Raw genomic sequence first — 23,697 nt, 5'->3', positions numbered from 1 at the left:
ATAACAGGAAGGGATTCTATAGGTACATAGTGAAGAAAAAACAGAGTAGGGGCAATGTAGGCCCCCTCCGGAAGCTATTGGGAAAACTGGCTACACAGGATTTGGACAAAGCTGCGGTGCTGAATGACTTCTTTGCCTCAGTCTTCACTTGCAAAGGCTCTGACAGCACAACCCAAGTCTTGGAAGGCAGACGCAGGGACTGTGAGAATGAAGACCTTGAGCCCACTGTAGGAGAGGATCTGGTTCGAGACCATCTTAAAAACCTGAACATACACAAGTCCATGGGACCTGATGAAATCCATCCGTGGGTCCTGAAGGAGCTGGCGATTGAAGTTGCTAAGCCACTGGCCATCATATTTGAGAAATTATGGCAGTCAGGTGAAGTTCCTGACAACTGGAAAAAGGGAAATATAACCCCCATTTTCAAGAAGGGGAAAATGGATGACCCGGGGAATTACAGACCAGTCAGTCTCACCTCTGTGCCTGGCAAAATCTTGGAGCAGATTCTCCTGGAAGGCACGCTAAGGCACATGAAAAACAACAAGGTGCTTGGTGACAGCCAGCATGGCTTTACTAAGGGGAAATCCTGCCTGACCAATTTGGTGGCCTTCTATGATGGGGCTACAGAACAGATGAACAGGGGTAGAGCAGTTGATGTCATCTACCTGGACTTGTGCAAAGTGTTCGACAGTGTCCCACACAACATCCTTGTCTCTAAATTGGAGAGACATCAATTTGATGGATGGACCCCTCAGTGGATAAAGAACTGGCTGGATGGCTGCACACAAAGACTTGTGGTCAATGGCTCAATGTCCAGCTGGAGACCAGTAATGAGTGGTGTCCCTCAGGGATCAGTGTTGGGACTGGTCTTGCTCAACATCTTTGTCGCTGACATGGACAGTGGGATTGAGTGCGCCCTCAGCAAGTTTGCCGATGACACCAAGCTGTGTGGTTCGGTTGATACGCTGGAGGGAAGGAATGCCATCCAGAGGAACCTTGACATGCTTGTGAGGTGGGCTGATGCCAACCTCATGAGGTTGAACCATGCCAAGTGCAAGGTCCTACACCTGGGTCAGAGCAATCCCAGGCACAGCTACAGGTTGGGAAGAGTAGAGATTCAGAGCAGCCCTGTGGAGAAAGGACTTGGGGGTGTTGGTCTATGAGAAAATGAACATGAGCTAGCAGTGTGTGCTCTCAGCTCAGAAAACCAACTGTATCCTGGGCTGCATCAAAAGCAGCGTGACCAGCAGGTTGAAGGAGGTGATCCTGCCCCTCTACTCTGCTCTTGTGAGACCTCACCTGGAGTATTGTGTGCAGTTCTGGTGTCCTCAACATAAAAAGGACATGGAACTGTTGGAACAAGTCCGGAGGAGGGCCACGAGGATGATCAGGGGACAAGAGCACCTCCTGTATGAAGACAGGCTGAGAAAGTTGGGGCTATTGAGCCTAAAGAAGAGAAGGCTGTGTGGAGACCTCATAGCAGCCTTCCAGTATCTGAAGGGGGCCTATGGGGATGCTGGGGATGGACTGTTCATTAGAGACTGTAGTGACAGGACAGAGGGTAATGGGTTAAAGTTTAGATAGGATATAAGGAAGAAATTCTGTACTGTGAGGGTGATGAGGCACTTGAATGGGTTGCCCAGGGACGCTGTGAATGCTCCACTACTGGCAGTGTTCAAGGCCAGGTTGGACAAATCCTTGGGTGGCATGGTTTAGTGTGAGGTGTCCCTGCCCATGGCGGCAGGTTTGAACTAGATGATCTTAAGGTCCTTTCCCACCCTAACTATTCTATGATTCTATGATTCTAATAAAAAGGAATCCAGATGACATTCCACATCAAGCTCTCTTTCCATTGTCTCCGTTGACAATAATTCCAAATTATTTCTAATTTCTGCCAAAGTATGGCTGAGACTTCTCTTGAGGAACTTCAGCATTCAGAAAGCCTGAGGTTTCAGTTTTGCCTTTGCTGTATCACCTACTTCATGATCTAAGCATGTTACTAACAAGTCAGGAAGAAGATGAGGCCACAGAGGTGACTCCCTGGGTTTCTCATGAATGTGGTATTGAACACAAATTCCACAGCCAGAGGAACTCTTCCCTGACAGCTTTTTGGAGAGCAGCTCGTCATGTTTGGTAGGCATTCCCCTGCCTTTCTCACCTCCCCAGAGAGGAAGCTTTATTTTTCTTTTCAAAAACAGAGAGCTGAAGAAAACCAGGGAGCCAATATTTATAGGCCCTTGGAGCACTCTCCTGTCTCTGAATCTGTTTTAGCAAAGTGGGTGGAGAGAGTTTGTGGCACAGAGCTTACACTGGGCACAGCCATCCTACTACCCCTAGCAGCACTGCCACGAAGGAGGGATGTGCCTGGGCTGGTCCACCCATGTGTAAAACCAGGCACAAGCTGATACTGTTCTTGGTATGTGATCTGTGTACCCAAAGTCCTTTCTCACCTCCAGATCGGTATCATGGAACTCAGCTCAGATGTTAACAGGAAGCTGCAGTGTCGTTCACTCCACCAGCAGTGTGGGATGCCAGCAGTCCCCTGGAGCATGAACATTACTGTAAGTACTGAGTGGAAAGACTGAGCTTTAGGAAACATTTCCATTGGATGTTTGATTATTTTGTGTCTGTAAGAAAGGCTGTCATACTCAAGCAAGGCAGCCACAAGAGGTTGTTTAGTTATATGTCAGGATCACAAGCTACAGGCAAAAAATGCAGACCCCAGCTCTGCTTTTGTCATTAGCCCCCATCCTTCTTCCTCCTGATATTTTTTATTTAGTTCACAATTAATTTTCTTTCTTCAGTCACTTTTTACTTTTTTCCCCACTTTTCTTCTTCCCGAGTTCTCTGTTGCCAGAAGAACGTTCAGTTTTGCAGATGGAGAAAACAAATTTTCAATTGCAGACAACAGCAGGAAAATCCTGCGTAGGCTCATCTTTCCCCTTCCCAACCCAGAAAAGCAGACAGGAAGAATGAATCATCCCACACTTCTGAATGGCTGTGTCAAACCTACCTGGATTTGAGTGCAGAGTTTGTGTCTTGTTCTCCTGCTATCCCCTCAGCAAGTTAACTCGCAAAGAGGCAGAAGGCAATTAGACCAGATTGGACCTCATCTTACAGTCACAGTGATGGACCATTTCTCAGAAGAGATCAGCTTTGCCCTGTCTGGTGTCCTAGTAATGTTCATCTCTCCTGCTTGGGAGCAAGGAGAGGGCTGAGGAGGCACCAAGAGCCCCCTCTGAACTTCAGGTCTCTCCAGGCACTCTAATCCCTTCTATTTTGCACGATTTTCATGCCATCATATCTGTCTGCCCAGTTTTTTCTCCTCTACCCCTTTTCGTTCTCTGCTCATGCACCCTTCTAGCACCCCCTTCCCAGCAAAATGCACAGGAAGGCAGAGAAGCCTGGCATTGGCCTTTCAATATATTTAAATACTAGAAATTCACTGAGCTGGAAAATTGTAAATCTGCAATTTTATTGAAAAAGGTGGTCACCCTGTTCTTTGCAGCCATGTTCAGAGACAGCAGGATAATTAATGGACCCTTATGTGACACAGAGGCAAAAAATGACACATTTTAATGAAACTGGTAAGATGACTTTTCAATTTCTAAGAAACAGACTTCCTATGTTTAGTTTTGCTTATTGTTAAAAAAAAAGATGGATAAAACCATCCTGTGCAGGTGGAAAGACTGGCACACAACCCTTTTTGCCTCTGAACTAACATGGAGGAGGAAAGCAACTGGCACTGAAGAATTAGTTATTGTCTGCTAACAGTGTGCATGTGGTGCCTACCCTGCACCATGTCTAGACACCTTCTTAGCATTTCACGTAACAGCATTTCAAATCAAAACAGAGACAGACCAGAGCTGTCATCACAGCTCATTTCAGTTATAAAGTGCATCCTACTTGATATGCTGCTGGGAAAGTTAAGCAAGACACACACAAGTAAAAAAGCTTACAAGCGGGCAGTATAAAAGGGGACGCAAAGGACACCAAAAAAGAAAATAAATGTTAAAGGTTTCAAAGGTAGGGCAGGAGTCTCTCACATAGAGGGGGAGTATAAATTAAATGAAACAGAGCTTGTCATCATCTTTTACAAAATGTGGGTGGACTGATATAGTTGTACTGAATTATAGATAGTGTCGTGAATTATGTGTGTAAAGAGCTACTAGACACGTGACATAACCCCAGTCTAAAGGAGAAAAAAGGCACAGAGCTGTACAACCTGGCCACAGAAATACAGAAGGGGTGAGAAAAGCAGCACCAGATTCTTTATGGAAACCCTTATAAATTAAGGACGTGGTATTAATTTAAAATGGAATACCTCCTCCAGAATAACTAAATGTACATGTCTTATTGGATTGGATTGGAATACTTTTTCTGAATTAGCAAAGCCGTGTTACTAGGAAGATGTCTTCCAGAATAAGTCATTCAGCAGCTAAGCACTATGAGAAAAAAAGTGTTCTGTATAGATGATGGGGAATATGGCAGCTGTAGAACAAGCTCTTGGTGCTGATGGTCACTTGCCTTTGATAGATAATTAAGATTTCCTAACATCCAAATGAAATTGTTGGCTGGGGCCTGAGCCTTCAGTGCTCTTAGGAGGAGCTCTGCCAAGTAAAGATAATTGAAATGCCAGGTTAGAAACAGATTTCTTCCACACTTGCTGTTCTCCTTATTCTGCCAGCTCTGTCATTCAGTCTCTTTAACACATCCATCCTTCAGGAGCTGAGTCATGTGTTTAGTCCCTCATTTACACTGCAAACCCTGCAAACATTGGGTATAGCTGGAAATGGCATGAGCTACTGATATCTGTCAAGGCTAACTATTAATTCAACCCCATGATATTTAAAAATAAAGAAAGAAGAGTGTATCAATTTGTTTCTCTACTTAAGTAAGCTGCATCATTTATGAATATAGCCTGCGTACTAAAAGAAAAGCATCTGCTGTGAGGTTGGAAAACAAATTATTATTGCCTGTTAACATCTTTACATAAATATTTGGGAAATGTGTTTATTAATGTTGTATTTTTAATGGGTTCTCTCCTGTTAACCCCACAGCCACTTCAGCTTCTTATTGTTCTCCCAGCAGTTGCACATATTTATAGCAAATCAGGCCTGATGAACCACAGGCGTTTTCACACTTGTTTCCATAGCTGGGTGCAGCACTTGGTGAGAGGAGCCACTCAGGCATATGGCCTGTAATAAGCTGAACTCCAGCGAGTTGGAATCTCCTGCCTCAACAGCTATTTGGGCATTTGTTTTCTTGCAGCAGCTCTTTCATTATTTCTCTCCCTTTGACAAAATGATGAAAGCAGTCACAAGGCTTATGTGCCACCAAATGTTGCCCATATTCCAGTAATCAGGCAGAAAACCGGGAAGACAAGCATGGATAAGACACCTGATGACTCAGAAAGTCTTGAGGACTGAAAGGCACATATTCTGCTGAAACAGAGATTAATACACACTCAGAGCTTCCCAAACCAGCTATGGTCGCTTGTGGTGACCTGTCAACTGAAGTTTTTCATGCAGCAACTGGTAGTCTCAATTTTCTCTCTTACACCAAAACTGGGATAATTATTTTTACAGTATATCTCCCCATTAATTATTACAGCGTTTTGTTTAGAGACACACCAACTTAAAGGCATTTGGATACTTTAATCCGTTAAGGTCCTTTCCAATCCCAACCATTCTATGATTCTATCTCTGTGAAAAATATCACTTAAGCAGGTGATGTGCCTAGTGCAATGCCAGAATTGGAAAACCTTCAGTCAAATGAGTGAACTAACATAAGGGTTTGCTCAACATAAACATGCAAGGAAGAAATGGGTATGAAGAAAAAGCTTTATCGCTGGCCTAAAGAATGGCAAGTCATATAATTTCTGAGGAGAATTCAAGGGGACTTTCAGCAAACTAGGCCTTGTTTCCCTTTTCTCAAGCCTGTATCTTGAGTACACAAGCTGATCAAACATGTATTGCTACCAAAGATACAGGACAACAGCTAGGTTGCCTTTTGAGCCCCCAGGATAGCACGGAGAGCACTCTACTTTTGTCCTAATTGGAACCAACAGAAAAGTTCTACATCAAACTGTTTGCAGTAGAGAATGGATCTTTCAGTGGCAGTGAATTATTCCTGAAATGGTTCTGCTTTCCACAGAACATTTCAAGTTTTCATTGAAAACCTGAGCAGGCAAACCAAGAAACTAGTTAAAATACTTCAGTTCTGAAGGGGCATCACAGCTTGACTCCAGAGGTCTCAAGTCCATCCTCTTCCTGTTCTTTGTTGGGGACTTTGCCCCTCAGCCAAACTACATTTCCCAACAAGCTCTGGCCAGGCAGCAGTGCTGATGCACACCTTTCCACCTACACAGGAGAAGAATACTGTTCATTATGGAAGAAGCAATGAAGTCAAGGAATCACCAGTTTATTTGTTGGGTCTTGCAATCCTCTCCACCTCAGTCACTGTTGAAGGGGTAGGGAAGAAGAAAACATGAGTGAAGAGCAACATGGAAGACAAACGGGCATGGATCCTTTGAGCCTACTAAACTGCAGCAGCTATTTTGTGTAAGAAGCCAAGTGGTTCTAGAGGACCCTCCAAATATGACGAGGAGAGTCACTGGGATATGAAAAAACAATTGAACAGAAAAAGAGGCCATTCAGTCTTGCTCAGTGACAGCTGTAGGATATGTCAGCCAGCTTTCATATAGAGATCAGCTCAGCACCCAGTCTGAAAGCCAAGAAAGAATATGTTGGGCAAAGGGAACTTTAAACACAAATAGCACAAAAAGAACCACAAAAAAGTACAGAAAAGATTCAGGAAAGTAGTCTTGACATCCTCAAGCAGGAAGTGCGCACTGACAAGAAAAGTAATTTAAAGTCAACTGGTGACTGTACTTACTTTCCAGAGAGGCTTGCTTTTGATTTCTCCAAGCAAAGTCTCATCTGGTATAACTTAGATAGCTGATTTCAGTAAAATCCATGTCAATTTGCCTGTTGAGCCTCTTGCCTTTAGAGAACTGGTATATTATCTAAGGTGAAAAATACATGCTTTGGCTGTGCTTAAATTTCTTCTCAAGCAGAAAATATTGTGAACTGGAAGCTTCATAACTGACAATGTTTCCTCCCAGCTATTCAAAAAACAGAGGTAAAAAGTTGCTTTCGCTCCTGAGATCAAAAAAAAAAAAAAAAAATATCTGGAGTTTAGTTTTGAAAGGAAAAGGGAATCTTCTGAAGCAGGGTGAAGACTAGGGATGTTAATATAGAGAAGCTCTTAAACATATCTGCAAGGAGGATCAGAAATAAACATGCAAAAGGAACTCAACACATTTCTCAAAGGGAAAAGTTATGAATGATTTGATATGTTTGAAACTTGTTGAGATGGCTTTCAGAACAGAAATATCAAGAGACTCTTGATCAAGCGAATCTAGGAGAGGCAGAAAGAGAAGCAGAGGTGAAGGAATATAAGCCCATAGCAAAAAAAGTATTTTCTTGCTGTGTTTCAGGCCCTTTTTCTTTTGGGTTAGAGCTGTTGTGGAAGGAAAAGACATAAATATGTGAGCACCTCTCTTTTAAAGCTGGGTAACATCCACTGAGCCTCAGAAAAAGGTTTGGTTTGGATACTAAGGAACAAACTCTGATCACTTCTTATCTGAGTGTTTCTCATTTAGACATCCTCCTGTACAAGGTAAAATAATTGATGAGCTGGTCAGGTAGGGAAATGCCAAACAGGGCACCAAATTATAGTAGAAGGAAGGTTGATCTACAGGAAGAATTAGCCTCTGGATTCTCTTGAGTCACATAGAAAACAGGAAAGATAAAGAAATTGTCAGACGCTGATAAAGAGTTTACTGGATTGTTTAGACTGTGCCAAGTGTTTTGCAGGGCAGGATGTTCAGCAGTGCTTTTAGTGCTGCTCCAAAAAAAGGCTTGCATATGATCTTCCCTTAGCTTAACATCGGTGGGCAAGCATGCATATGGTCAACCTGGGTGACTTGGTCGTTGGTAGGAGCTTGGTGATGATACACAGAGTAGCAACAGATCCATGACTACCCTGCCTTTATCCATTCCTGCTACCCCAGTACTGGTGATGCAGAAACTAGCTGTAACAGCAGAGAAGTGCCTAGCATGGCTGGAAGGGCATGTACCGTTCCCATGTGCTGTTGAGATCTTCACCTGTCAGCTCCATCCTGATGTGAGGTCTCACTGGTGGAGCTGATATAGATGCCTGCAGCTACTGCTGTGCTCATCTTTGATCAGCTGAACTTAAAATGCAAGTTGCTGTTGAGGCAGTGTGACTTTTCTTTCTCCAAGATGTGGATGCTCTCAACTGTTTAAAAAGTCCGTGTTGAATATTCCCATGTGTGTGTCCATACTCTGTTATTTGCAATATCTGCTTTGAAGCATTAAAGCAAAATGCCTTTGTCAGCTTTGTCTTTTTCTATTTGACAACTGCTGATGTCATTTTACTTCTGTTTGTGAATCTCAGCCTGCTTGCTGCTGAGTCACAGAAGAAAGCAACAGACAATAAATATAACTGCTTGTCAACTCAGAAAGATGTAGACCACTGGAATAACAATCAGGAAGAGAGTCTTTTTTAACCAGTAATAGCAGAACAGAAGGATCCTGTTTCCTTTGCAGATGTCCCTGTCATTCACAGGCTTTGATTGATGTGGGCTGCATCCTCCAAACAAGAAATATGAAAGTCAAGAGTCAATAGCAGAGACTACCCTATCAATGGGAATAGAAGCAGAGGAAGCATAAGCATTCCCATACATGCTGCCTAAAGCAGCTGTCTGCTGCTAGAAATTATAAAATGCATACCAGGAACCTGAAACACAGAAAGATGGCTGAACTTTTCACATCCATGTTCTGATTACCAGAGGATTACTCTCTCATCCAGCAGTCCTCAGTCTTTCAGCTGTCTTGACCAGGGCATGAAATATTTCAATCATTGTCCAAACTTTTTTAAGTTTTAGCAAAGTTATACTATTGGTAAGGCCACATTTCAAGTTCACTGAAGGATGGTGGCATCACAGGAGATGACTGCATATCCACATGGTGCTAAAGTCATTGCTAATTGATTCTCTGAGACTGAGAGAACAGGTCCACATAGCATATGATGATACAATTCTTAGAAAACTGGCAAGCTATAGAGTCCACTGACACACACCACCATCCTTGAAACCACAGAGTCAGGTGAAGCTATGACTACAGTGGCAACTTTGAGCTACTGGGTGAGGAAAAAACCCAGAGAAATAGAACCATACTGCTGTGTCATGGTGAAGATTACATGGTTGTCCAGGTGGTAGTTTGAGAGATGGAGTGAGACGAGGTGTATATCTTCTTCCATATGAAAAGCTTTCTGGGACACCTGCAAAGTGAGAGAATAATATGACTAATCTATATAGACTCCTTGATGTTCTTCACCAACACAGTCAGAAATATTTTAATCAATTGTAACAGCTTAAAAATAGCCACCACAAACTCATGCCTGTTTTCCTGGGGGAAAGGGTGTTTCTGAAATACAGTGGGTACTCGCAAGAAGGATTGTGGCATACCTCTGAAAAAAGCTGGTCACCAATGGAGTAACCACTGGATCAAAGTGTAAGTAGGTTAGGTAAGATCCCTGGAATTAGGCTCTCACTATGAACACAAGTCTCTTCATGGGTGTTTTGGCTTGAATATATTCTCTGTTTCTCATGGCCAGGTTTATTTTAATAAAAAGGATTCACTCAAGCAGGCAGGAGGGTAATGGACAGAGACTCCCCTCAGGGCACAAAGAGCAAGGAAGTACCATTTCCAAAACAGTAATTGTCAAATCACAGCACCTGAAGGTTGCAGTGCTAATGTAGACTCTCTCACATAGACAGCCAGCAACACAGTGAATCTGGGAGGCTTCCACCACCTATTATTCTCAGCTTTCTACTTTCCTCTCTTTTCAAAGTTGTATTACATACAATACAGTGCAGCTACTGCCAAAGTCCAATCCCCCAAGGAAGCCCAGAAAGTCATTCAATTGTTCCCCATTTTATATGCATCCACATTAATTAATCAGGCAGTAATGGAAGGGACTTTGAATATTTATTTAAACTACATCAAAGGTGCGGCACTGTTTTTTCTTCTTGTATGACCTGCAAGGAAACAGAAAAAAAAAACAACCCTGACAATTCCATTCAAGTTCAAGTTATTTAATCCCATAGCTTTTATCAGGGTATTTTTCCTAAGGGTTTATAGGCTGGGGTTTGTTGTTCTTGCCACGGCTAATTTAGTTCTCTGCATGTGTTTCAAGCATTTTGCTAAGGAGTCACACTGTTTGTAATGATCTTGATGGTAAAAGAATATCAGCCCCTCTCTGAGGTCCTACACTGGCTGAGGGAAAGGCTCCCAGATTCACTATCTCCTTGTCATGCCAAAAGGTACACTATAGCCCATTTCTTTCAGAAACAAATGCCAGCAGGACTGAAATCTGCAAGTTTGCCTGCTCAACATGAGCAGGAAGAAGAGACTGATCCCCTGCCAAGCAAGAAAGTTGAAACAATGAGAACATTAGCCAGATAAACCACAGAGCTAGACTTGATTGCAGACTTAGCAAGGATAAAACACATTTTACTTGCTGCAAAGTGATAGCTTCAAATAGATATTCAAAATATATGACTGAAACAATTTCTCATGCCCACACTCTAAAAAGTAAATCATTGCCTCAGTGCTAGCAGAGCGTACTGCATTACATACTTACCCTTTTCACAGGTTCAACGTCAGTACAACGATATGCAGAGGATCGACGGTTGATTTATTTATTTATTTATTTATTTAGGACAATTCCATGCATTGAATCAAAAAATACTAGCTTTATCTGGCCTTAGGGCTTTCTAACTGTTTATTAAAAACACATGTACTTTAAAAATAGAAAAAAGAAAGTATCATTTTGTTTTTCAGTGTGAGCTATGATTTTCCTCTGTTACGGGTTATAGCAGCATATTTAAATAGAAGCCCCTCTGAACTCAAAAGGAAACTAAAATGACAGAAATTGAAAAGTTTTCTGGTTTCAGGTGCATCAGTGACCCCAGTCCAACTTGTCTGTGGCTTGGTGTTTTGCTCGCTTAATTCAGTGTTTAAAACCCTTTATCTTTCATGGCACATGATTAAATATTAGCAGAAATGCTTACCATTGTCTGTCTCCACCTTCCACCAAGGTTGGTGTTATTGTATTTTAGAAAACACAAGCAGTTTTGTTTCCCTCCTCCCCCAGCCACACATACATAGCAGGGCATTTTGACAGTTCCAGCATGTCTGTTGTGTGAGAGCATTGTGTTTTTCTCATGAGCATCATCCTGGGTCATAAGAGGGATTCTTTTCACATTGCTGCAGCTGTGGAAAAAGTAAGGAAGTATCATTCATGGTATTTGTTTTTTGCTCCTTTGGGAGGGCAGATCCTTCTGATTTAAGCTGTCTTCCAAATAGCTGGGATTCATTAACCTCTGGAGCTGCCTTTTGTGCCTTTTGTTCAGGAGCCTGAGAGATTAGTGTAGACCAGACATCTAGCTTTTTGATAACTATGACTAGTGGAGATAAATCCCACTGTAGGTAACATCTTCTGTCAGTTTTATGAGTCAGGGCTTGTTCCTGGTCACTTCAGCACACTGTTCTAGCTCACCCTGGGTTTTCTTCCTGAACCCCAGTCACAACCAAATCCCTCACAAGAAACCCAGCCACCAGAACTTTAAAGCCATATCACCAGCCTCAGAAAATTGCAGTTGTGTGTATTCCACTGTTACCCTTTTCTTAGTCCTTGTTAAAAAAAAATATATATTGTCAGGGTTTATTCTGCACATGGCACATTCTCTCTGCAGTTCTATATTGCCTCTTCATAGCTAGGCTTTGCTGTCTGCACTAACTGAAAACTATTAAAACCATATAGTATTTCAAAGCAAGCAGGTCAAAACAGCACTCTTCTTAGTATCCCCCTTGCTGCTGGCAACTGTTACTCGCTCTTACAAAGCAGATCATTTAAACCTTGTCTAGTTGTCTCCCACATTTCTAAAGCATCTCCTTCCTGATGGAACTTTAGCTTTAGCTGTCCTATTCTTTCACTCAGGATATTTTCTTCACATTACTCCTGTTAACATAGCATGTTGAAAAATCACTCAGGGCCAAGGCATCTGACAGAGGTCTGCTGCTGTCAGTGCCTATGTCCTAACTGATTGGTTACTGGGTTACAAGAGTTGGGTGAGCTTCTGTGACACAGCTCAGCTCTTAGCAGTCATCACTGGGTCATTAGTCATAGGTAATCTAAGGACTGCAGCATACATTTTTTGAAGCTGGTATTACCAAGCAACAGGAGGTATGTTCCCTGAATAGACACTGAGGTAAGCAGTTTCATTCTGGTATATTATATGCTTATTAAATATTTTGGTGCAGATGTCACAGCAGGTGACTAGAAGATGAGATGGATGTTGAGATGTAACTATTTGAAATAGCACCATCCCCTCTGCCCAAGACAGAGCTGCTCTGTCTGCGTTGCAGTCCTTGGTACCCTGTGTGTCTGGACTGGGGAACTTACAGCAAGATGCTGTGGCTCCCTCTCTACCTCTCCACTCCCACCCAAATATGTTGAGTTTTTTCTTTTTTTTCTAATTTTTTTTATTTTTCAGAGGCAGCAAGAGGTGTCAAGTTCTCGGGTCTTGTCATGACATTCAGGGAGGGAGGAATAAGGCTACACAGAAGAATAGGGTATTTAGGTTAACAGTTATTATGGTGTAGACAGCATCATTGTTGGGAGTAAATCCACAGGCTGCTACCAAGTTAGACTTGTGACTCTTCACAATACAAAACTTTTGAGTTTCTAATACTTAAGTAATGCAAATCCAGAATGATTCTCTTGACCTCAGTTCTGGGTGTCACTGTCATATGCTGACTTTAAATACAATTGTAGCTTTTTGACAACTCAGGGATAAATTCTATGCTGGCAGAACTGATGGGTTTACACAGAGTAGTGCAAATTATTTTAGTTTTTCACTGGCGATGAATGATGTACAGCAAAGTTTAATTGCTATTCTAATCAGGGTGCAATATATTTGCAAAATATTGATTTATAAATCCAGTCCTCCATTTACACCACAGCATTCATCATTGTTACAATTGTGTTTAAGTGTGTGCATATTTATCTTTACAAATACATATGCACTCAAACAATATACATGTATATTTATATACACAACTGCATATATAAATACATGCACACAAGCGTATATATATAAAAACCTGAAAGCTCTTGTGACTTACAATAAATAATTACAAATTGGATAGAGGATAAATGCAGCTTCCTTTTCTTTTTTTTTTTTTTTCCTAGAATAGGTTACATATCCTGTGAATGGAGCTAAAATAAAGCAAAATTTGCAGCACAGAAAGGAAACGGTTTTGATGTTTATGAATCACTACTGCCAAATTTGTACAAGTAAAATACAGTACACAGCAGCTCCCTTCATGTTTAAAACATTCTAGGGCTTAACAAGTGATAACCTGAGATAAGCTACTGTTGGGTCAAAGAATGAATTAAACAAGTGTTGCCTTTAGTCTTGACATGAAAGCATTTACAGACCCAGTGTTCTAAATCTCTGCTGGCAGAATATTCAGAGGTGGAAAATGAAAGAGCACTTAAGATGCACAGGCTCTTTCAGCTATGGATTTATAATGATATTCCTGTAGAGCAGTTGTAGAACACAAAACCTGACTTGGGCAGCAAGGAAGCAATACCTCAGCTGGATATGGTAAGGCCTGGAGATTAGACGTGCACCTGGAATACCTTCAAGAGCTAACAAAAGCCTGAGAATAGATCACCTTCTGGGGGACCAACAGCAAGAAGAGCTGACTTAGTGACCTTCCCCTTCCCTTTGCTGCTTTCTTAAATTCAAACAGTTCCATTTTTCTTCTTGCTTACATTTTGTGGGTACACTTCATGATTGTGTGACTGCCAGGCTGAAAGATGGGTATCACAGGCACAATGGCAATAGACATTATTTGTCAAAGAAACTACTCCCTTTCTGTCTTGAGTGAATCAGCACGATTCAGAGGGGATTTTGCCCTCTTTGGCCAGTACCTGAATTTGTCTGAGCAGATCATTGTGCCGTTTTCAAGATGTGGACACCTGTCAGCCAAGATTCAGAGAACTGGTAAGATCTGAGTGGATGCTCTTTCCCATACAGCATCAAAAAGCTCATAAATGGTTATGACTTGCTCAACTGATCCCAACTCAATCCAGCTTTTTGGTGTGGACCATACTTCATTTTAGTCTCAGTTTCTTATGTTATATTGGAGTGAAACTTTTTTTCCTTCCTGAGCCCCAAAATGCACTTTTAAATAAATGCATTCACTTTCAAAAAGCTCTGGTTTATTTTAAAAAAGCTTCCAAGAAAACCAGTGGGCTAACAACAAAGGTGAAACGCTGAGGGCATTTGGAAGTAGCCAAGACTCAGGTTCTGGACAGATGCCTTTCATTGTTATAACTTCTTCGTGTAGAGTGCAGTACACAGAGCCATAGACTAAATTGTCTTTGACCCAGATTTTGTTTTGCCCTATCTCCTGCCATTTTGAAACAATGTGTTTCTGGAGAATTCCAACAAAGAGTGAAAATCCCTGAAATTGGAAGAAAATGAATCATAAGCACTTAACTCCAGAGTTGCTATCCAAATCTGCCTTGCTGCCACACTCCATTCTTGCCTTGGATTTTGTTTTCCTTTCTGTAAGCTCTAGAAATGCCCACAATTCTGTTTTCCTGACCACATAAAAGCACCCTCTGTCTGAGCATTTCTAATCCAATAAGAATCTAAAAACTATGCAGACAAATACTTGTCCCAGACAATACTTGTCCCTCAGCTGCAGGGACAGGATCAGACGCCACACAGAAGGGACATATACCTGTATTTCCTATGAGAGCTTGCTGGTTAGGAACTGGTAGGCATAGAGTCTGAACCCTCTGCAGCCTGCCAGGGTTCAAGGACATGTCTCCTCTACATTGTGGAAGTGGTCCTAACTAGTGGTCCTGCTAGCCCAAGCAGACACTCTCTCCACTGGGCTTACTGCCTCTGCACAGGAAAAAGAATACTGAAATCATGGGATGAGAGAAAAAAGAAATGCCAGGAGGGTTTGAGTAGTTAGGGCACTCTCCTGCACTCCTGGAGATGTTGGGAGTTCCAGCCTCCACATGCCAAGGGTGGCAGCATACCTGCAACCTTTGAACAAAAAGCTGAATTTCACAAGTCCATTCCTTTATGTAGTCCCCGCTAATATCCCCAGATCTTTGTGAGGTGCAGTAGCACCTTTACTTAACCCACCATTTCACCCATCACTTTGCTGAACATTTCTGCACATAAAAGCATCTTAAAAGGATGATGCTAGTACGTACCAGAGGTTAATTGCAAAAGTCAGGAAAGCTGATGTTTTGCCTGAAAACAAACACAATGTATGTTTGTACTGGAAGTTGTAAACAAGGAGGCATGCTGGGTAGGTAGCCTCAAGCTAGCAGAAACTTTAAAAACCCTGAGACTTGTCTTTACATTATTTATAGGCTGGAGAAGATTCATTGCTTGTGAAACAACAAGCAGCCCTTGTGCTACGTCTATTGACACAATGAAACCTTCTTGGATTGAAATTTCCTTTGATATCATGTAGACAGGATTTTCTTAAACAGGCTGCACTCAAGCTCACCCCTTCTTTCACATGCACGCTCTCTCGCTGTGTCTCATATACTGCATACACTTCACAGTGAACTGAACCCCATGTGATGGGAGAGAATTATCAAGAGAATATGGTATCTTGACAGAATAAATCCGTAAAACATTGATTCTTATTAACTCAAATAAAAACACATTTCATGAAGGCATTAGCAAAGAGTGAAAAAAATGTTATGTACACAAAGTTGGTGTGCTCTCTGCAGAACCCAGCATGTGATAAAGATGTTATTTTTATAATATTATCAGAAAGCAGGGAACAAAGTAAGAAAGAGTACTGAAAGACTAATTCCTCCCCCAGAAAAACAAGACAAAACACCGTCCTAAGAGAATAGTCTGTACTCACTGCCATCCTTTATCCTGAGAGCAGACAGCAAGGGCTCAGTGGGCAAAATTCCATTGCATGTAACTCCTCTGAAGTCCAAGATAGTACACCAGAGATTAACAGAGCCCATTTCAGACTCAAAGCAGTTTTGCATTGTATTTGTTATTTATTGAACTGCAGTAGCCCCTAGAGGCTCTCAGTAGGACTGCTGTCTTGTGCTCCAAGAGCTAACAAGAAAGAACAATGATGGGACATTTGGGCACTTTGATTTCATCAGGGTCTGGCACAAGCTCAGAAGTTTTCTTGCATACCACCTTTCCAGAGACCATCTTCATGTTCTCCTGTTGCATACATTACTGAGAGAGATCCCCTGACAGAAGACCACCAACGCTGGTGGAATTACTACTATACACACAGCTTCCTAATGTCCGCACCAATTAATTTTCACCTGTTACAAGCAATAATTCATTTGCCAGAGAGAAACAATGTCCCTGCCATGTTGTAGATGGGCTTCATAGCAGAGATCTTCTATTAGCCAGTCCCAAGAGCTCCAGAGGAAAAAAAGAGAAAAGTCAAATTTAGCAGTACAGCTGTCAGAAAAACACTAGGATAGTCAAACATGAGCTTCAGCCATTCCCCTGGGGTTGGAAAGAATGATATCTTGTCATGTGGAGATGTTAAGAGAAAAGTAATTAAAAGCTAAGAAAAAAAAAAAAATAAATAAAAGGAGATCTGTAGGAGCACCACCTCTAAAACAGACATTTTAAAGTGCTAAAGACTGCTGTTTCTTTATCTGGGGAAAATTGCCTGTTCTTTTTGTTGTTTTGTTTTGTTTTTCTCCTTTTCCCTAGCCTAAGTCTTCAAGCTATAACATTGCCAGTAAAAGTAGCTTCACTACTAAATAGACTTCATGCAATATGAATATATATATATCACTACATACTGCATGGACAGGCAAAGGATGGCAGTAGATATAAGAGTAATGCTGTACCCTGCCCACTAAACAAACCAGAAGACAGCCTCTGGTGCAGCTGACACTAGCTAATATGCAGTTTAACTTGCACAGCACACTCCCGAGTCCTAAATCCACTCTGTGCACCACTATAAGTGGTCTGAATATGGTTCTTCCATCCAAGGTATCCTGACACGTTTTGTATAAGTAAAATTTTCTTTTTGTACTAGGTTTCTTATAAAAATCCTAAATTGTTTTACGGAATTTTTAAAACTCATTAAGGTCTTGTACAATCGGTAAATATATTTTAATTTAATTGTAATGCAATCATTGATAGCATCAGTATTTTGATCACTGAGATTCATCACAGAGGTGGATGTGCTGTAGTATGGTTGAAACCCAGAGAAGCTCTGACATTCCAGAACAACACTACTTGATTAGTTAGGAAAGGATATGCAAGACAAAATCACATGTATCGAAAGGACAACAAAGAAGGCTCTTGTTTTCAGAAAATAGTCATTCTGAGGAGAAGAACTTGGAGGTATTGGACGATAAAAAGCTCAACATGAGCTGTCAGTGTGGGCTTGTAGTCCAGAAAACCAACCGTATGCTGGGCTACATCAAAAGGAGTGTGACCAGCAGGTCAAGGGAAGTGATTCTTCCCCTTTACTACACTGTTGTGAGACCTCACATGGAGCACTCTGTTCAGCTTTGGGGCCCCCAACATAAGGACGTGGACCTCTTGGAGTGAGTCCAGAGGAGGGCCACAAAGAGGATGAGAGGGATAGAGCATCTCTCTTATGAAGGCAGGCTGAGAGAGTTAGGCTTGTTCAGACTAGAGATGAGAAGGCTCAGGGGAGACCTTACAGCAGCCTTTCAATACCTAAAGGAGCTTACAGGAAATCTGGAGAAGGACTTTTTGCAAGGACATGTAGTAGTAGGACAAGGGGAAATGGCTTTAAACTGAAAGAGGATAGATTTATATTAGATATTAAGAAGAAATTCTTCACTGTGAGGGTGGTGAGACACTGACACAGCTTGCCCAGAGAAGCTGTGGCTGCCCCATCCCTGGCAGCGTTCAAGGTTAGGTTAGATGGGGCTTTGAGCAGCCTGAAGTTGAACCTAGTGGAAGGTGTCCCTGACCATGGCAGAGGAGGTGGAACTAGGTGAGCTTTAAGGTCCCTTTCAACCCAAACCATTCTGTGATTCTATGAATCGTCAAAATTAGTCTTTCTGACTAATCAAATTTGTCTGAAACAATCATTGGACCTTGGCAAGAATCTTTATTTTCTCCATAATCCAAATACTGAGCCTTTTAGCACATGGCTGTGTACTGATCTAAAGGAATTAGGTCTCCCTCGTCACCTGCCAACATCAGTTCTGCAGTTTTCCTCAGTGACTTTTCTGTTGCATGTCTTTGCCTATCAATACCTATTGAGGCTGGATGGAGCTTATGCCTCAGGATATTCTGTTATGGCAATTTAGCACCGATTCCTCTGCTGGCTGTGACATGAGGTCCTCAGAGAGAGATGTAGAAGGCATTTCTTTGTATCTGTTTTTCTCAGTATCAAGCCAAGACTTGTTTCTGCTCCTCAAAGATAAGTAGGGAAAAGAGAGGATAAGAAAAACAGCAATGGGAGGGAAAAAATCATCCAAACACATCCATAGGAAGGTCATAGTTAATGAGGAGAAAATATGAAGAATAGGACATGAAAAGTATAGTGTGACTGAGCAGTGTCACTACCACAGTCCCGGTACAGACACATAGGAGATTAAGGAGACAGGATTTAAAGCAATCATAGCCACTTTTTCTGTGGCTTTCTTTTCCTTTCAGTTAAAAAAAAAAAACAAATGAACTCACTGTTTGTCAGTTTAATTCTGTAATAGAGGCTTTGGCCTGCGCTGACTGGGCAGAGACAGTGGGGTCCCCTGTGGACTCCTCCCCACTTACCTGCATAGCTCCTAGTACCAAATTCAGCCCAGCAGTGAAGGGGAGGAAGGAGCACCCACTTGTCAGCTGGAGGCTCAAACAGCACTGCTAGATGTGTAAGGGAGCACCCACACCTCCTGACAAGGATGTTCCTTGCATATATGTTTCACAAAGCTCACTGCATACTCATTAACTAAATTTCATACTTTGAAACAATGGGCTCAGCCAGGCTTTTGTTCTTGCTGCGAATATGGTTATTCAGCTTTTTGTCGGATCTGACCTAAAGACCACCAACACAAAGATGGGAGCTGAAGGCAGGAAATGCTCGTAGGTTTCACTTACATATGAACTGGAACATAATATAAAATAACTCAGAAAGGAAGGTGTACCAGTACCCATTTCTCATGCCAATGTGTGCAATGGATGGAATTAATAGCATGCCTAATATTTTTGTTAACTCAGAAAAGGTGCTCTGGAGACCTGTTATTGATGACAGTGCTGCATTGTTATGTAGATGAGGCTTCCAACCCAAAAGTGATGAGTGGTGCAGTTCATGCTGCATTTTTGTGGAACAAAGACAAATCTAGCCTTTTAGTCCCTCTGTAGGGTTGACTTTTTGTCATCCTTTAGATCAGATAATTTGGGCTAGTCTTCTGCCTGGCATGAGCAATATAAGTTTAGCAACAGCGGTCATAATGTACTTAAGGATGTAGGGACATTAGGATCCAGACTCTCTGGATCATTTCTCATGTGCTTCCCACAAAGGAAATCTGGCTTGACACAGTTTTTGCATTTAAACTGAGCAAAAACTATGCATTACAGTTCCATCCCCACTGCTACCCTAATGAATCCACTGGGCTTCATAAATATAGTTCCTTCAAAGAGATGCTGTCAATAGAAGTAGAAATCATTCTCTTCAGTGTATGTTTAGAATTAGCTAAAGGCTAACCAAAATACCCCCAGCAGCTGGTGAGCACTTAGGATCTGTATAGTTTCCAGGTCAGAGGGAATTCACAGGGCTCCAAAACTATGCCAGAGTTGATTTGGTGGGCCACTGCAATTTGAAGTTGAGAGCAGCACACACTATGTATTCATAAATACGTGTTTTCCTCAGGAGTTTAAATTTTCCTTCATTTCAGGCTGTGTAGCTAGTTTGCACAACACAATTAACAGAATTTGTTGCTGCAATAGGAGTTTGCAGTAGTGGTTCAAACAGAACACGAGTCACAATTGAATCTAATTCATCTTTTCCTAACTCTATGGACTTCTCAAGGCTAGTGCAAGTAAAGGATTGCAAAAATCCTTTTTCTTTTTTTTGTCAGTGAAGTAAAAGCTCTGCCTATGAATACATACACAAAGCACCCCTGCTGTAAAAGCAGCACCCATTTTACATTGTCACTTCTAGAAAAGGATTTGACTTCCCAGAGTGAGAGAATGCAACACACTACGATTGTGGATTTTATTCAAACTAGCATCTTCAGCAATAAAGTAGTGGGTGTAATCCTTAGAGAGAGGTCTTACCATTTTAATCACAGTGGTACAATGCTGCGTGTAGGCAAGCGATAAAATAAATTTTGAGACCCTGTTCTGAGCAATAGCATTCCTATGTTCTCACTTCGTACTTCTTTTTTCAACCTCCATGAATTAGGATGATTTACAACCTAATGTTAACTTAGATGAAGGCAGAGTTTGCAAGCTGCACATGCAGAGAACAGTATGTATATTTTGGGAGGGTGCTGTGTAGCTCAGATCCCTTCCATCACTTCTGACTTGTATATAGCAAAACTATTTGTTATTCAGTTTTCAAAGACAGCAAAATGTGTCGGCCTGTCACACACTGTAAGCTGCCAACAGGAACTTCTGAAGAAACCCATCTTTCCTTCATGGCTAACAAATAGCAACTTCCAAAAACTAAACACTTGCCTTTTATGTTCTTCAGGAAACAAGAAAGCAAGAACAAAAGAATTGAACATTATCCTCTTCCATGAAGATTCTTTTATGTGCTGGCACTTACAACCTTTTGGAATATTACCTTATTCCGGCTTCATTCACTATATCACCATTAGCTTTGTGTTCTGGATAATGTGGTTAAATTATTGTGAATGCTATAGTTAAATTACAAATGTTGCCTTGGTTGCTAATCCACTGCTGACTGCTTGTTACCTTGGATTGTGTGGCCGGTTACAGTTCACTGCCTTTTGTCCCTGTCTTCCCAGGGTACTATCTCTAACCAATTACCAAGTCTGATGCTTTCTTATTATTCTTGGTAGTTATTAAGCAGAAATCTTAGATTTCCTTTGGCATCATAGCAACAGTGCTAATAAAAACTAGATTGGACCTGGGAAGTAGAAGCTATTTTTTTACCCACGGTGCAAGCCCAGATCAGCCTGCAGCACAGTAGGCTTCCCTGCTTTGCCATGTCAGACCTTGGCTGAGATGCCAAAGTGGACTAATTAATGCTATTTCTGTTGCTGTCACCTACACCCAGGGAGGTAAACTCATACCACACAGCTGAAGTCATGCTATCAACTTTTTTGTGTTCCCATGCAGGCCTTCTGGATTTGAACCAGCAGCCCACGACTGACTCTGTAGCCTGCACAAATTCCTGGAGCTATCTACTGCCTTTGCCATGGATCATTTCAGCAGCATCCAAAATAAGTCAGTAAACCAGTGGACAGAGCCAGCTGGGAACTGAAATTTTTGTTCGCAGGCTATTGTACGTTTCGATAATTGTAGTCCCCAGTTAGAATAAAAACTATGCCTAAAATAACTATTTTCTCCAATTGCCAATTCTTAAAATAGTATCAGTAAAGGACCATTTAAAAATATTTTGCTCTGAATCATTTAACTTTGATTTTATACAACAATCAGTGCTGTAATAGTACATCTTTAACATGCTTAACATCACAGACAGATAATGTATAGCAATCATTTACAACACTTTAAACATCTCATCAAAACTAAATTTTCCAGCATTTTATTTTGAATTTTCCCTATAAAAAGTCAAAAATTGAACTTCTGCAAAATACACTGATTTACATGAAACCACTTTTAATGGATAATTATTTTTCATCACTCAGTGTCTTTTCTAACACTCATAGGTTAGCCATACATACCTAGAACAGCAAAGGCTACTTACTCTGGATCTGCATCTTCTCTCTTTCCTGTGTTATCCTCAGGCTTGATTTGTCTGGTTTCTGGCCCTGTTGGGTGTCATGGCCTGTGCCTCCTTTCCAAACACTGGGAGGGGGAAAGCACAGATATGCCCATCTCAGTGGGCTGGCGGTGACTCTCCCACTTAGGGACCCTCCAGTCCCCTGGCCATATGTGTCAGGCAAGCCAGACTGCTTTACTTCAGAGTTGAAGCAAACACGAAAATTAGCAAAAGGCAGCAGATTCATGTATTGTCTCTAAGACAACTACTAAGATACTATCAAAGATCCACTGCTTGACATCTGTGTCTGTAGGAATTCATTTTCTCTAGGTGTTGAAGCCAATGCCAGGCCTTCTTGTATCTTTGGGAAGAGACAAGACCTTTAAACCTGACTGCCTCATATGTCTTAGATGCATTTCCTTATCATCTTGTCTCTGCAGCAATTTACTACTTCGTAGGGGGTAATAGCACCAGTAATTCAAGTAGCTTTTTACTTTGGCTTTCTCTGTGGAATGATTCTCATGTGAAATCCACTACTTTCTGAGGTCTCGGCAGAGCAGCTGTCGATGCTGCAAAGGAACAAGAGCACTTACCTGTAGAGAGGCAGGAGCAGAGATTCAACTCAGAGGGAATGTTTGTTTTGTCTGCACCACTGAGAAGAGCCATGCTGAAAAAGATGGCTTACAAGGTATAGATGAACAAAGAACTAGGTTTTCCTTAGTGGCAGGCAAGAGCACATGGCATTTGATGTATCTCAGTCAATGTTAGATGCTGACTAGTAGTAAACAGTTCTTTCCCATCTATACTTACAAACCTCTGCTAGGTCTGGGAAGCCATGCTGATTTCTGTGGCAAAAGACATGGACTTCTCATTGGTGCCAACAAAACCACTCAGGCAGGGCACTTTTTTGTAGAAGAACAGGCTGAATTTTATAACAGAAGAAAATGTTTCTACCCCCCCAAAGAAAACAAAACTAAAAAAACCTCACTATAACATGGCATATATTTTAGCTAAATTTTACATAAATCTGAAGCAAAATTAAGATGCTGAGTGCCATTTCAAATGGAAATTTTAGTTTCATTTTTACAGTTGAAAATATTGTACTCGTGAAAACTCATGATTTATAGAATCATGTTGCCTGCATACCAGCATAATACTGCCTTCCTTAAATTTGAATCTCTTGCCTGAGTTCAGCCAAATTTGGCAAAGATAGAGAGTCCTCAGAAATAATAAAGGCTCAGCAGATTTCTTGACTATCTTCAGAGCAGCCTTTGAGTGGCTATGCAGAAAGAGTGAGACCCTGTCAGCGGCTCTGGGAAGAAGAGGCAGCAATGTGAGTTCACCTGTTACATGTCAAAGAGTTTGCACAAGAAAAAGACATCAGAAAATGTTCCAGCACTTGGAAATTTTCCATTAGAGCTCTAAATAACTGCAAATTCAAATCCACTAGAAAACAGCCACCCTACATCCACATCTTACAAAACTGTTTTTCTTCTTTTTGTTATATCTTTTTTTGTTTTCTATCCTTAAATATAATGCAAAAAAGAAAGGCAGGTACTGTTCCCTGTCCTCCAATTTCTTTTCTTTCTCTACTCATACTTTTTCAAAATTC

At 41.4% G+C, this 23,697-nt stretch overlaps 3 long non-coding RNA genes across 4 annotated transcripts; all 3 read right to left on the bottom strand.

The window, feature by feature from the left end:
* Window positions 1-2,604: 2,604 nt before the first annotated feature.
* LOC134175579 (uncharacterized) lies at window positions 2,605-4,854 on the bottom strand. The gene is made up of 2 exons (XR_009969049.1): window positions 4,325-4,854; window positions 2,605-4,079 (listed from the first exon to the last, which is right to left on the bottom strand). It is a non-coding gene; the product is annotated as an uncharacterized LOC134175579 (long non-coding RNA).
* A 1,236-nt stretch (window positions 4,855-6,090) lies between these two features.
* On the bottom strand, window positions 6,091-12,171 carry LOC134175600 (uncharacterized). 2 transcript variants are annotated; one of them, XR_009969067.1, is made up of 4 exons: window positions 11,165-12,171; window positions 8,820-9,369; window positions 6,894-7,027; window positions 6,091-6,461 (listed from the first exon to the last, which is right to left on the bottom strand). It is a non-coding gene; the product is annotated as an uncharacterized LOC134175600 (long non-coding RNA). The 2 variants fall into 2 exon arrangements; XR_009969066.1 differs by lacking the exons at window positions 8,820-9,369; window positions 11,165-12,171 and having other exon boundaries at window positions 6,894-7,324.
* A 2,990-nt stretch (window positions 12,172-15,161) lies between these two features.
* LOC134175591 (uncharacterized) lies at window positions 15,162-22,987 on the bottom strand. Its single transcript, XR_009969059.1, has 3 exons — window positions 22,048-22,987; window positions 16,313-16,597; window positions 15,162-15,226 (listed from the first exon to the last, which is right to left on the bottom strand). It is a non-coding gene; the product is annotated as an uncharacterized LOC134175591 (long non-coding RNA).
* Window positions 22,988-23,697: the final 710 nt, after the last annotated feature.

This window comes from Pezoporus occidentalis, unplaced genomic scaffold, assembly GCF_034315485.1.
Source record: "Pezoporus occidentalis ecotype Australia unplaced genomic scaffold, CSIRO_AGI_Poc_V1 ctg7, whole genome shotgun sequence".
In the NCBI taxonomy this organism is placed as follows: domain Eukaryota; kingdom Metazoa; phylum Chordata; class Aves; order Psittaciformes; family Psittacidae; genus Pezoporus; species Pezoporus occidentalis.
This window is presented reverse-complemented; position numbering and strand designations above follow the sequence as displayed.